Here is a 16,197-nt window from a genome sequence, read left to right on the forward strand (position 1 = left end):
CCTGTGGCCCCTGCAGTGGAAGCTCAGAGTCCTAACCACTGGACCGCCAGGGAATTCCCCACAGGAACTCACTTTTAAAAGTTCTCCAGGTAATTGGATATATAGCCAGATTTGGGGATCTCTCATGTGGAGCAAATGTTGTAAATTTTAATTTACAGAAATAAAGTACATTTTAATTTATACAAAGAACAACAATTGCAATCTTCTATTCTGAAAGGAATGTCGGAATTAGTGGACTTAGTTGATACAATTTTTGGATCTCATGTCACTTTCTGCATATTTGGAATTAGGAAAAACTAACTTATTTAGAATCCCAGAAGGATAAGGGCATCATCTTTTAATTACTTTCCTGTGAGTAGTATACAGTTTATAATGTACAATTTCTCATATTTTTTCTGTAAAGTCTTACTCTTTATTATACAATTAAACAATTTTGTTGAAAAACATCCCAGTGAGCAGTTTAAATGTTTAAATTATTCTTGATTCTTTCCCAACCTTTGTTTATATATATGTGTGTGTATAATATATAAAATTGGTGTGTCTATACTTTTGTTATCAGTTTGACATATATTTTCTATTTATTAACATCATTAAAATATGTAAACTATTATTTTATTGCATACACACCACCTCTTAATCTTCTCCCCTGAAATTTGGCAGTTCTTTTCTTTCTTAAAATTTTATTTTTGCATGTTTGATTTGAAATTCACAGCTCAAAAAAAGGTTTTTATACCTTTTTCTCTTGATGGCATTTCCCCCTATTGTAGATATTTGAGCCTTGTGTAACAATTCTTAAAAGCCTCATATCCATTTATTTAGAATACATGGACTTTAGGGCAGTGCAAAGAACCAGGAGAGACAGATTTTACTGCTGATATTTGACTTGGAGGTTGTTAAAAACAAACAAATCCTTTGATGATGTGGGTCAGATTTAGGATTTGGCTATAAACATTTGCATTTCAACAGTTTGTCATATTTTATGGTTTCTATAATTTGATTTTTTAATGCATTATTGGGAAGAACCTCTTGTTCTTTGTAAAGAACTTGTAAATTACTTGGTAATTGCTTGGTAAATTGGTAATTTGTTGTGAGTGAGGGCTGTCAGTCATATGTTTTATTTAGAAGACTTTTAGTTCATGATGTTGAAAGACCTGGTCACATGTTACTAAAAGACCTGTTTTGTAACTTTTAGAAGGAGTCAGTCACAAGAGTTTGTAATAGTTTTCTCCTACACTAACAACATGAAAATCAACAACACCTTGCTTTTACATATGGAAACACAACCAGTTTTTGCTTTACTTCCGCTAGCATGCTTGTCATTTGTTTTCTTGATGGAACTGAGTTTTCATATAATGCTATTTTCCAATTGAAGGAACATCATAGATATATAATTTTTTTTTATTTGACTGTTTCTAAAATGTATTTGAGTGTGCTTGTAATAAGCTTCACTGTGGGGTCAATTCTGTGATTGTATGCCTTTCAAGGTAATTAAACAGGCCTTCTTTAAGTAACATCTAACAGCTAGACGTCTAACAAGTCAGCTATAGTCTCTGAACTGAACCAAAAATGGCACTGAAAAGAAAGATTTAAAAAAAGACATAGTTGACTGTAGCAAGTTGATGTGTTGAGTGAGCATTCTAATACACTTTGTTTATGGTAGTGAATATATTACAAGCAATGCAGTAGAAGTAACAGTTTAAAGATCTGTACTTCCATGCCTAAAGTATCTTATCAAAATTGTGGAGGAACTTGTTTCTGTTTTATTTTCATTTATCAAATAAAAACACTTTGGGGAGAAGTATATTTTTAGGCAGACCTACATTTAATTGTGAAATTAGAATTAGATAATAATGTGAAAATAGCTGAATTTCCAATAAAGGAAAAAGTAATTAAAAATATATGCTAGAATTTCTGTTTCTGAATAAATATTGTTGTCTAAAGTATTCACTCTGGGATATTTTTGCTCTTAAAATATTTTTGTTATGACCCTCTTGGAATTGATTCCAGATTCTGTTAGAGCTACACAAGAAAATGCTTCATTACATATAAGCACACCCTAAATAGTGTTATTCAGTTTTAATTTCCCACTGTCTTCATCAGACCCAGCCCTCAAAGTGCAATACTCTCATAGGCAAAGAATGATTACATCGAAGGGAGGAGGGATAAAAATTGCTTAACTATATATGTTCTAGTTTCTTTGTTTAAAAGCTAGTCACATAACTTTATTAAGTATAAACCAAAGACAGATGTTTTCATAAAGTGACAAAGGGTGAGAGTGGCAGGAGACAGGCTTGGTCTGGGAAATACCATTAATTTCCCCAGTTAGTTCAATGAGTTAGTTTTGAGCTAACTATCTGCTTGATAGATAACAAATTGATACATCTAGTTGGCTGAATGAATAATTGCGCCCCAAAGATGTTCATGTCCTAATCCCTGGAACCTATAAATATGTTATGTAACATTGCAAAATGGATTTTGCAGCTACAATTAAATTAAAGGTCTTGTGATAGGTAGATTATCCTGGATTATCTGGGTAGGCCCAGTGTAATCACAAGGATCCTTTTTTTAAAAAAATATTTATTTATTTATTTGGCTGCGTTGGGTCTTAGTTGCGGCATGCGGGATCTTTCGTTGCGCCGTGCAGGCTTCTCTTTAGTTGTGATGTGCGGGTTTTTCTCTCTCTAGTTGTGGCGCATGGGCTCCAGGGTGTGTGGGCTCTGTAGTTTGTGGTGTGCAGGCTCCAGGGTGTGTGGGCTCTGTAGTTTGTGGCACGTGGGCTCTCTCGTTGACGTGCGCGAGCTCAGTAGTTGTGCTGCACAGGCTTAGTTGCCCTGCAGCATGTGGGATCATCTTAGTTCCCCGACCAGGGATCGAACCCACGTCCCCTGCATTGGAAGGCGGATTCTTTACCACTGGACCACCAGGGAAGTCCCACAAGGGTCCTTTTGAGAGGAAGGATGGCCATTAGTCAGAAGGAGATCTGACCATGGAAGCTGAGGTTGGAGTGATAGGAATGTGGGCAACCTCTAAAAGCTGGGAAAGGCAAGGAAACAGATTCTTCCCTAGAGCGTACAGAAGGAACACAGCCTTGCCAACACCTTGATTTTAGTTGAGAGAGACTCATTTGGATTTTTGATCTCTACAATTGGAAGATAATAAATTTGTGTTGTTTTAAGCCACTAAATTTGTGGTAATTTGTTATAGCAGCAATAGGAAATGAATACAGTACACATAGCTATCATTCATTCATTTGTTCATTCATTCAACAAATAAATATTCAGTACCTACAGTGTACCAGAACTGTGCTAAGTGCTAGGGACGTAATGGGGATAAAAAGCAGACACAGGCACCATTTTCATAAAGCTTACAGTAGAGGGAGTTTATAGTCAGTAAGAAGAAGGCTTGGAGATTGGAATTAGTGAAAAGATGAAAAAGGGCTGTTAAATATAGATTTGTTTGAAAGAAATGGTAGGGTTGGGAATAGCAAGCAACATGGATACTACTCCTTTACTACTTAGTTTTCTTTTTTATTTTGAGATAATTTGCTACTAACAGAATAGTTGCAAAGATAGTATAGAAGTTCCTGTATGTCCTTCACTCAATTTTCCCTTATGCTAATATTTTAATCAGAGAACATTTATCAAAACTTAAGAAATTAGTATTACTACAGTACTATTAACTAAAGTACAGAACTTGTTTGGATTTCACCAGTTTTCCTACTGGTGTTCTTTTTTCAATGGTATGATCCAGTTCAGGATCCCACATTGCATGTAGTTATGTCCCTTTAGTCTCTTCCAATCTGTGACAGTTCTTCAATCTTTGTTTTTCATGATCTTGAACTTTTTTTTCTTTTTTTTTCATGATCTTGAACTTTTAATGAGTACTGCTCAGTTAGTTTGTAGCGTGTTCCTTAATTTGGGTTTGTCGTATGTTTTCACATGATTAGATTTAGGCTGTAAATTTTGGCAAGAATACCATAGAAATGATGTACCCTTCTCAGTGCATCATAGCAGGGGGTACATGATGTCGATATGGATTACTAGTTATGATAACCTTCATCATTTGGTTAGGGTGGTGTCTGATAGGTATTCTTTTTTTTTTTTTAATGTATGTCTGTATTATTTTAAATTTTATTTATTTATTTATTTATTTATTTTTGGCTGTGTTGGGTCTTCGTTTCTGTGCGAGGGCATTCTCTAGTTGCGGCAAGCGGGGGCCACTCTTCATCGCGGTGCGCGGGCCTCTCAGTATCGCGGCCTCTCTTATTGCGGAGCACAGGCTCCAGTCGCGCAGGCTCAGTAGTTGTGGCTCACGGGCCTAGTTGCTCCGCGGCATGTGGGATCTTCCCGGACTAGGGCTCGAACCCGTGTCCCCTGCATTGGCAGGCAGATTCTCAACCACTGCGCCACCGGGGAAGCCCCTGGTAGGTATTCTTTATTGTAAATTAATATTTTCCCTTTGTAGATTAATAAATATCTTGGGAATAGATACTTTGAGACTATGCAAATATCTGTTTCTCCTCAAACTTTCCCTTATTATTTTGGCATCCATTGGTGTATTTTTCCTGTAATAAGTATTACTCTGGTGTTCTAATGGTTATTTCCTATTTCCCACATTCCTTCTACATTTATTAATTGGAATTACCTCTTAGTTTTATGTGGTCTCTTCTTAAGTATGACTCTTAAGTTTCTGAAAACCCAACAATCGGGGAAATTTGTCATTGAGGAACTTTAGTATATCTTAAGTTATTAATAATGGTGTCATACACTTTTGCATTTATCAAAATTAGTATTAATTGAGTACTTATGCAGGTACTTAATTTGAATATTTTATTTAACCTTGCAATAGTTATATGAGGTAGGGATGATTAGTTTTCAGGTGGTAGAAGTGAGGTTTAGATACATTAAGTAACTTTCCCAAAGGGGTAGAGTAAGGATTTATAGTCCATCAATTGTATATATAAAACACTTACATAGATGATTTAAGAATTTCCTCCTCATTACTTATTTGAGCAGATCACTCTTTCATGTTTTTAACCATTTTACAACAAATGATTTCTTAAATGGACACTGTTTAAAATAAGATTCTTTTTTTCCCCCCAAATGAGTTAGAACTTAATTTTGGGCTTCAGAACCAGCGTCAGAGACTCTAGTCTGAGAAATCATCATTCCTGTAAAATAAGGTTCTTAACATTAAACTTAACTGCTGAAGCTCAAAGGGTACTAGTTAATGGTGTCATTTAAGGACACTCTCTGGCTTGGGGGCTCTGAGGAACAGTTTCATGGTTGTGTTGCCATGGGTCAATGTCTGGCCTTCACCTTTTGTCAGTGTCCAGAGGTGGTTGGACACGTTGGGGAGACTGACTTGTGCTAACTCAAATGCCTAGGTTTAGGACAGAAATTTATTAATTTAGAATGAATTAATGAATTAATTTTATCTGATATAGTTGTTAGGTCATATGGTCTAATTGGTCTGTAGGTTAGATACATGGGAAGCTAAATTATAATCAGAAGCTGGCTTAGTAAGTACAGTGTCAGAACAAAGGTACTAGATGTTCCTGTGTGTCCTGCTAAGACAGTATACTGACCGAATGAACTGGATGCTCAGGTCCTAACTGGATGAGGACATCCTCCTTGTTCGACAGTACTGGAAGACAGGTGAACCTGGTTATGTCTGTGGTTCATCCCCCTTTCCATATGTTATCTTTACCACCATCGATGAGCACTTTTCCTTAGGTATTAATACATACCATTGCGGTCTAAAAGCTTTAACATGCTCATATGGCCAAACTGTGATTATTATATGCTGATTTCTTGATTAATACTTTGATGTTACCATTTACAAATTATAATTACCCTAGTGTGTGTTTATTTCATTTAGTTTTACACATATCTCTCCATGGAAAGTGGTTTGTGAATGAGGTATCTGTAGTCATTACTGTGAATATTGTTTCTGAGAGGCAGAGCTTTGAACTAGGAAGTACTTGGGATTCATAATACAACAGACCTAAGTTCCAGTTTGCCTGTGCCAGTTAGGTACCTTGGACAAGCTAAGCAGTTTAGCATTCTGGAGCTTTACTTTTTCACTTTTTTTAAAAAGAAAAATATAATAAATATTTCTGATATCCAAAAAAAGAATAAAGAATAACATAATGGAAATTGTGTACCTACTGTTCAGCTTGAGAAATAAAACGTTGAGAATTAGAGATAATGCTTATAAAGCACATGGTACATGTTTGAGTATTCAGTAAATGTTAGTGATAAAATACTGAGTAACCTCATATTTATCCAGAATATTCATTGATACTTAAGAACCATTTTGAAGCCTTCATAGCATTCATCTTTACTTGAACAAGTTATTTTATAATACAGCTTTTAGAACAATGTTGATGATTTCTTCCTTTTTTCACGTTTGCAGAAACAGATCCACATAGCCTCTGACCTGGTTCTGTAGTTCATTGTTGGTGTTTGCATTAAGAGACATAGCTGATAACGCCATAGTTTACCTTTTGGAAACTAAATACTTCTTATCTTGAATAAATACATATGCAGGTTAGTCATGTTGGTATTGTGCCTTGTCTCAGGAAAGGTTTTGCATACATTTTTAGCATTCCGTATATTATAATAGATTAAGTGTTTAGTTAACATGAGGACAGTATTTCTTTTTAAAGAAGTGTGGATAAGTTAAAATCTGTTTGGTAAATTTGTATTTGACCTCTATTATATTTATCAGCCATATAAATTAATATTTGTAACACTGAAAAATTGATATTTGATACAATTTTTTGGTGACCTTACTACTGGAGACAGTAGATTTAGGGATCATTTTTGTAGACTATAATTTTCCGACTCTGTCAGCTCCATTAGCTATCACTGCTCTCTAGTTTGCCTTTTGTGGTTCATCACTCCTTTCTTGAGTACGAACTCTACTCATTGGCGACATGTGAAAATTACCTTATCAAAGTGGTTATCATTAATACAATAGAGTGTGTGTGTGTGTGTCTGTGTGTCAATCTATCTGTGTTTAAAGGAGGATTACTATAGTAGCTGAAAACTTTCCTCTGATTTTGGTGCTAGTTTGACAGGTTTACTTTCCTCTCACTGAATTAGAAGTGGACCTTTGAAGATCTTGGCCATACCTTTTTAGTGGACTTTACCTCCAGCATTATGTCTGGGACAGCAGTTGTAATTTTGTAAAGCTGTTTACTCTTAATGCTGACTACTTTTGATCCATAGGATCAAAGGATAAAGTGGAGTAATTTAGTTTGGTACATGAAAGACTTGTGTTCTGCTAATTTAATCAGAAGGCATCACAATTTATTCATTATTCTTCAGAGTAGATCTGCTGATCTATCATGAGAGAATGACTCCTAGCTAATTACAGGGACATTTAGGATTTATTAGTCATTTTAGGTTAGCTAGAAAAGCATAAACACTTTACTTGTTTACTTGCTCTCTTCTAAGTTTGTTGTTCCTTGCTTTTGTTCTTTGAGTTCCTTAACTCTTTTTTTTTCAGGCTTTAAAAAAAATTGAGATACAATGTGTAAGTTTAAGGTGTACAACTGTTAGTTTGATACATTTATATATTGCAATATGATCACTATAGTAACGTTAGTTAACACCTTTATCATGCATGTCACATATTTATCATTTCTTTTTTGTGTTGAGAACAGCCAAGATTTAGTCTATTAGGAACTTTGAAGTTTACCATACAGTATTGTTGACTATAATCACTATGCTGTATATTAGATCTCTAGAACTTATTTCTCTACTAGTTGTAAGTTTGTACCCTGAAATAACATTCCCCTACCCCTCAGCCCCTGGTAACCACTATTCTACTCTGATTTTACAAGTTCAGATTTTTAGACTCCACATATAAATGTATGATATTTGTAATTTGAAGGGATATCTGCATACCCATGTTCATTGCAGCATTCACAGTAGCCAAGATATGGCAATAACCTAAGTGTCTGTCAGCAGAAGAATGGGTAAAGTAGATGTGATGTGTATACGTATACAGTGGAATATTATTCAGCCGTGAGAAAGAAGGAAATCCTGCCATTTGTGACAACATAGAAAGACCTTTAAGGCATTGTACTCAGTGAGATGTCAGAGAAAGACAAATACTATAAGTTCCTTAACTCTTTTTTAAAATAAATTTTTATTGTGACAAAATGTACATAACATAAAATTTACCATTTTAACCATTTTAAGTGTACAATTCAGTGGCATTAAGTACGTTCACCCTCACTACCACCCAGTTCCAGAACTTTTTCATCATCCCAAACTGAAACTCTGTATCCATGAAACAATAACTCAGGTGTCCATCGACAGATGAATGGATAAAGATGTGGCACATATATACAATGGAATATTACTCAGCCATAAAAAGAGACGAAATTGGTATTTGTAGTGAGGTGGATGGACCTAGAGTCTGTCATACAGACTGAAGTAAGTCAGAAACTTACTAACACATATATATGGAATCTAAAAAAAAAAAAGGTTCTGATGAACTTAGGGGCAGGACAGGAATAAAGATGCAGACATAGAGAATGGACTTGAGGACACGGGGAGGGGGATGGGTAAGCTGGGACAAAGTAAGAGAGTAGCATCGACATATATACACTACCAAATGTAAAATAGATAGCTAGTGGGAAGCAGCTGCATAGCACAGGGAGATCAGCTCAGTGCTTTGTGACCACCTAGAGGGGTGGGATAGGGAGGGTGGGAGGGAGATGCAAAAGGGAGGGGATATGGGGATATATGTATACATATAGCTGATTCACTTTGTTATACAGCAGAAACTAACACAACATTGTAAAGCAATTGCACTCCAATGACTATGTTAAAAAAAAACAACAACTCCCCATTCCCCACTCTTCCCATCCCCTGGTAGCCACTATTCTACTTTCTGTCTCTATGAATTTGTCTATTCTAGGTATCTCATATAAGTGGAATCATACAATATTTGTTCTTTTCTGTCTGGGTTATCTCACTTAGCATAATGTTTTCAAGATTCATCCGTACTGTAGCATGTATAAGAATTTCATTCCTTTTTAAGACTGAACTTGTATGTATATACCACACTTGTTTTATCCATTCATCCATTGATGGACATTTGTATTGTGTCCACCTTTTGGCTATTATGAATAACACTGCTATGATATTAGTGTACAAATATCTGCTCAAGTCCCTGCTTTCAATTCTTTTTGGTATATACCTAGAAAGTGGGATTGCTGGATCATATTTCAGTTTTTTAGGAACTGCCATACTGTTTTCCATAGCGTTCATTTTACATTCCCGCCAGCTATGAACAAGGGTTCTATTTACTCCACATGTTTGCCAATATTTGTTATTTTCTGTGTGTATGTGTGTGTGTGTTTTTAATAGCCATCCTAATGGGTGTGAAGTGGCATCTCATTCTGGATTTGATTTGCATTTCTCCAATGACTAGAGATGTTGAGCCTCTTTTTGTGTGCTTATTCACCATTTGTATTTCTGTTTTGGAAAAATGTCTATTCAAGTCCTTTGCCAATTTTTGAATTGGGTTGTTATTGTTGTTGCTGTTGTTGTTTAGTGACAGGAGTTCTTTATATATTCTGAGTATTAATCCCTTATTAGATTTTATTAGTTTATTTTATTAGTTGCAAATATTTTCTCCCATTCTGTAGATTGCCTTTTCACTGTCTTATAGTGCCTTTAATGCACAAGTTTTTAATTTTGATTAAGTTCAATTTATATATTTTACCTTTTGTTGCCTGTGTGCTTTCACTTAAAAATTCATTGCTAAACCCAGTATCATGAAGATTTTTCCCCTATGTTTTCTTATAAAAGTTTTATAATTTTACCTCTTATGGTTATTAGGTCTTTGATGCATTTTGAGTTAATTTTTGTGTATGGTGTAAGGTAAGGGTAACCACTATTCTGCTCTCTGTTTTTATAAGTTCTTCATTCTTTTGCACATGGATACTCAGTTTCTCCAACCTTTTGTGAAGAGACAATCCTTTCTCCATTGAATGATCTTGACACCCTTGTAGAAAATCATCTATTTGATGAGGGATTATTTCTAGCTCTATAGTCTATTCCATTGATCTTTATGCCAGTATCACAGTGTTTTGATTACTATAGCTTTGTAGTAAGTTTTGAAGTCCAGAACTCCAACTTTGTTCTTTTTTCAAGATTGTTTTGGTTATTTGAGGTCCCTTGAGATTCTGTATGAACTTTAGGATGGGTTTTTTTTTAATTTCTGGGTTTTTTAGGATGGTTTTTTTTTTAATTTCTGCAAAAAAATGGGATTTTGATAGAATCTGCAGATCTCTTTTGGCATTGACATCATAACAGTATTAAGGTTTTCAATCCATAAACATGGGATGTGTTTCTATTTATGTCTTCTATAATTTTAGCAATGTTTTGTAGTTTTAAGTGTTATAAGTCTTTTGCCTCCTTAGGTAAGTTTCTTCCTAGATATTTTATTCTTTTTGATGCTATTATAAATGGAATTATTTTCTTAATTTCCTTTTGGGATTATTTATTTTAGTGTATAGAAGCACAATTTTTTTTTCCTTTTTCATTAGGGTGAATTTATTTATAATTAATCATTACATCAGTGCTATCCCCCTTGGGGTTCCCAACTTTATGCAGGATATCCCTTTATATTCTAGAAACACAACTTATTTTTGAGTGTTGATTTTGTATCCTGCAACTTTGCTGAACTAGTTTAGTAGTGATTGATTTTGAGTGTCAGGAAAAGGAAGCTAACCACTAGTAAAAAGGAAAAAAATATGATATTTTATTTTTTAATTTTTAAAAATATTTTATTATAGAAAACAATAAAAACAATAAAATATAAACAAAAATAGCAGTATAATGAACTCTTCTGTATCCATCATCCAGGTTCAACTCATAGTTAATCTTTTTTTTTTTTATTTCTGAGATATACATTTTAAAGTAATAACTAGAATTATGACTTATAACATTATACCAGAACATATAAGATTTTTAGAAATTTCATGTAATGTCTGAAACATTTTATATTAACATATTTCCATACAAATAACCCAATGAAAGTTTAGTATTAGTTGTTTTGTTTGTTTGTTTGTTTTTATACTGCAGGTTCTTGTTAGTCATCAATTTTATACACATCAGTGTATACATGTCAATCCCAATCGCCCAATTCAGCACACCACCATCCCCACCCCACCGCAGTTTTTCCCCCTTGGTGTCCATATGTCTGTTCTCTACATCTGTGTCTCAACTAATATGATATATTTTTAAGTTAACAGGAATAAAGGAAACAGCAAAGTAAAATAAATAAAGAACCTAAAATAAGATGGAAGGAGTAAAATTAAATATATCTTTTGCTATATCAAATGTGGACAGATTGCACTTGCAGGAGTACCAACCAATATTAATATCTATCATAGAAGAAAGAAAGTAAACTTAAAGCATTAAACAGGGTATTATAAAGTTATTTACTTCACAGTTTAAGAAGATAAAGACCTGTGATAAAGACTTATAGGCACCAAAAAGATTCTGGCTAATATTTTAAATTCAGAACCTCTAATAGATTAAAGGAAAATGGATAAACATATAGCTGTAGTAGGAAATTTCAGGTGCAGATCAAGCAGATGAAAAGTGAATAAGTATAGAGGAACTGAATTATATAATCCACAAACTCCATTTGATGGATATACAGAAGCTTATATTTTCCAAATGGGGAATATACATTTTTATGGTCTACAAGCCACTAAAAAAGTTGGTTAAATATGTGGCCCAAAGAAAACCTTAAGTTAAAAGAAATGAGATTTTATATTCTGCATTACTCAATAAAATTAGAAATAAATAATGAAACAAGTAACAAAAAAACTCTTAACTAATTGGAGATCAGAAATCACACTCCTAGATAAAGTTTGGATCAAGGAGAAAATCAAAACTCAAAGTATAAACTACCTGGAAAGCAATGAAAAAGAAGACATTGCAACAAAACTTGTGAGTCATTGTAAAAGCTATACCCAGAAGAAAATTTATCAGCTAAAATGTCTTCATTATTAATGAACAGTAACTGTTGGGTTGGCCAAAAAGTGCCTTCGTTTTTTAAGAAAAAATAAAAGACACATTTTTCATTTTCACCAAGAAATTTATTGAACAACATATTCACCCTTTTGTTCTACTACCTTCTGCCATTTTTCAGGCAACTTCATAATTCCGTCTTCCCAAAACTTTTTATCTTTTTGAGCAAAGAACTCTTCCAGGTGCCTTTTACAGTCTTCCAGGGAATGGAAATTTTTTCCATTAAGAGAATTTTGTAAAGACCGAAATAAATGGACATCCGAAGGTGCAATGTCTGGTGAATACGGCAGATGAATCAGAACTTCCCAGCCAAGCTGTAACAGGTTTTGCCTGGTCATCAAAGAAACATGTGGTCTTGCGTTATCCTGATGGAAGATTATGCGTTTTCTGTTGACTAATTCCAGATGCTTTTCGTCAAGTACTGCTTTCAGTTGGTCTAATTGGGAGCAGTACTTGTTGGAATTAATCGTTTGGTTTTCCAGAAGGAGCTCATAATAGAGGACTCCCTTCCAATCCTACCATATACATAACATCACCTTCTTTGGATGAAGACCAGCCTTAGGTGTGGTTGGTGGTGGTTCATTTCGCTTGCCCCACGATCTCTTCTGCTCCATATTATTGTACAGTATCAAAGGAATTCACATAACCAAGCTGGTGCAAATGATTTTCAATGCTTGATTTGGATATTCTGAGTATGTCGGCTATCTCCCACACGGTATAACGTTGATTGTTCTCAATGAATGTCTCGATTTGATGGCTATCAACTTCAACTGGTCTACCCAACTGTAGAACATCGTCCAGCGAGAACCCTCCAGCACGAAACTTCGCAAACCACTTTTGACACGTTCGATCAGTCCCAGCACCTTCTCCATACACTGCACCAATCGTTTTTTGCATTTCGGTTGCATTTTTACCTTTCCTGAAATAATAAAGTATAATATGCCAAAAATGTTGCTTTTTTCCTTCCATCTTCAATATTAAAATTACTACACAAAAATTCACCAATTTTGATGTCTTTGTTTAAATGCACGCTGATATGACAGCTGTCACATACAATCTAACAAAATTGTTTTGAATGAAGTTAAAGACTACTAAGTGCTACTAGAGCCATCTTATGGAAAAAACTGGACAAACCTGTGGCCAACCCGATAGAAGGAATTTAGTACCTATCTTAAGACATTAGGGAAATAACAGTAAAGGAAAGCAAAATAAAGGAAGAGGGAATTAATAAAGATAACAGAAATTAATCAAAAATTATAAATATAAAGATATGAAATTCTAATATTTTGGGCTCTCTGTAAAATGATTAATAAACCTGATGAAAGAAAATATGAGGGCAAAAAATACATAAGAGAAGATATGAGACATGTAACATAGCCAGCTCTGGAAGAGTTAAAAGAATTATAAGAGAATATGATATGCACATTTGACAACAAATTTTCCTAACATTTTCATATGAAACATTTCAAATATAGAACAAAGTTGAAAATCTTAGAACATTCGTAATACCTGCTGTCTAGATTCTACCTTTCACATTGATAACACAGTTTAAATCTTAAGTAATGGATTACTCCTAATCAAAATATAAACCCAAAATGTACAGGAGAAAAAGAAGAAAAGTTAAATAGGCCAGTTAGACGATGTAGAAAGGGGATTTAAGCTGTTTTTTCCCCCTCTTAATACCAGGGCAAGGAAGCATCCCAAGAATTTGCGATGCAAAATTGTTTATAATAAAGAAAACTTGGATCAGTCCAAATGCCCATCAATGGGTGAATGGCTAAATTGTGGTAGAACTGTCTAATGAGATACTATATAATAGTTAAATAAACTAGAACTATACATATCAAAATACATAAATATAAAAAATGTAATATTGAGCAAAATAATTTGCAAAAGGACACATACCATGTAATAACCAATTATATCTCCTACAGTAGCAAGGAATAATTGGAAATTGCAATTTTTAAAAAGTACCATTTACAGTAGCGCCAAAAAATGAAATACTTAAGTATAAATAACAAAGTATGTGTAGAATCTGTATGCTGAAAACTAAAAAACACTGTTAAAAGAAATCGAAGATCTAAATAAATGGGTGGGTTGGTTGGAAGACTCACTGCTGTTAAGATGTTCATTCTCTCCATATGACCTAGGAATTCAAAAGAATTATATCAGAATCCCAGCAGGAATTTTTTTACACGTTGACAGGCTGATTCTAAAACTAATAAGGAAAGGCAAGGAACTAGAATAGCTGAAACAATTTTGATAAAGAAGAAGTTTGAAGAATTCATGTTAACTGATTTCTAGACTTACTCTAAAGGTATAGTAATAATACATGTATGGTATTGGCAAAAAGGTAGACACACAGATCAGTGGAACAGAATAGAGTTCAGAAATAGACCCAAACACATATGGTCAAGTGATTTTAAAAAGGAAAATGGTGCAATGTTAATTGGGCATAGAAAGGATGGTCTTTTCAACAAAAGCTGCAGGAACAATTGGACACACATTCAAAAAAATGAACCTTGACCTAAATCTCATACATTATACAAAATTTAACTCAAAATAAATTATAGACCTAAAAAGTAAAACAAGAAACTAAAACTTCTAGAAGAAAACATATGAGAAAATCTTTTTGAAATTTTGGTTAGGCAGAGGGTTCTTGGATATAACAACGAAATCATGATCCAAAGAAAAAAAATCAATAAATTGAACTTCATCAAAATTAAAATATTTTGCTCTATGAAAGACACGTTAAGAGAATGAAAAGACAGTCCACAGACTGGCAGAGAATATTTTCTTTTTTAAATATTTAATTTTATTTATTTATTTTTGGCTGCTTTGGGTTTTCATTGCTGCGCATGGGCTTTCTCTAGTTGCGGCAAGAGGGGTCTACTCTTCATTGCGGTGTGTGGGCTTCTCATTGTGGTGGCTTCTCTTGTTGCAGAGCACAGGCTATAGGCACACAGGCTTCAGTAGTTGTGGCTTGTGGACTCTAGAGCGCAGGCTCAGTAGTTGTGGTGCACCGGGTTAGTTGCTCCGCGGCATGTGGAATCTTCCCAGGCCAGGGATCGAACGTGTGTCCCCTGCATTGGCAGGCGGATTCGTAACCACTGTGCCACCAGGGAAGTCCCCTGGCAGAGAATATTTTCAAATCACATATGTGACAAAGGACTTGTGTCCAGAATCTGTAAAGAACTCTCAAAACTTAACAAGGTAAAACAACCCAATTTTAAAATGGGCTAAAGATTTGAACAGACATCTCACCAAAGAAGATAGATATATGGCAAGTAAGTGTGTAAGAAGATGCTTTAAATAAGGAAATTATATTGTTAAGGAAAAGGAAATTAAAACCATAATCTCATACTCCAGTACAACTATTAGAATGTCTAAAACCAAGCAAACCAGAAAAGCCACCTGACAGTACCAGCTGTTGGTGAGGATGAAGAATGCAGAGAAACTCTCATATATTGCTGTCTTTTTCTTATAAAGTTAAGCATACCTTATGACCAATCAATCCTATTTGAGATAGTTACCCAAGAAAACCTATGTTCACACAAAGATGTGTACATGAATATATTTATAGTAGCTTTATTTGTAATTACTCAAAATTGAAATCACCCAAATGCTCCTCATCTGGGGAATGGATAAAACGACTATGGTTCATCCATAGGTGGAATACTATTCAACAATTAAAAGCAACAAACTATTGATACTTGCAAAATAAGGATAAATCTAAAAGACATTATGCTAAGTGAAAGATGCCAGGCTCAAAGGCTTTCTTCTCATTTATAAGAGTTTCTAGAAAAGACAAAATTATAGGAATAATAAACAGATCAGTGGTTTCTAGAATTTAAGGGTGAGGTGAGAGTTTGACTATAAAGGGATGGTGCAAGGGAGTTTTTTGGGGGGAGTGATGGAACTGTTCTGTATTTTAATTGTGGCAGTGGTTACATGACTTTATGCATTTGTTGAAACTCATGAAACTGTACACCAAAAAGAGTCAATTTTACTAGATATAAAATTTAAAATAAAATTTAATATGTGGCTCAGGAGAAAGAAGCTGAGAGACTATCAGCTCTTTCTCCCAACCCCCGCCCTGCACAAAAAAAATCTTACTGAAGCTCTGGAC

The 16,197-nt window shown here is 34.4% G+C and overlaps 1 protein-coding gene and 1 non-coding gene across 2 annotated transcripts in view; one reads left to right on the forward strand and one right to left on the reverse strand.

Moving 5' to 3' along the window:
• WNK3 (WNK lysine deficient protein kinase 3) overlaps positions 1-16,197 on the forward strand; it is a 156,960-nt gene that overhangs the window by 21,539 nt on the left and 119,224 nt on the right. The window lies entirely within an intron of this gene.
• Positions 5,105-5,172, reverse strand: LOC114238366 (small nucleolar RNA SNORD52). Its single transcript, XR_003623758.1, has one exon. It is a non-coding gene; the product is annotated as a small nucleolar RNA SNORD52 (small nucleolar RNA).

The sequence above is a fragment of the Balaenoptera acutorostrata genome, chromosome X, assembly GCF_949987535.1.
Source record: "Balaenoptera acutorostrata chromosome X, mBalAcu1.1, whole genome shotgun sequence".
Taxonomy (NCBI): Eukaryota; Metazoa; Chordata; class Mammalia; order Artiodactyla; family Balaenopteridae; genus Balaenoptera; species Balaenoptera acutorostrata.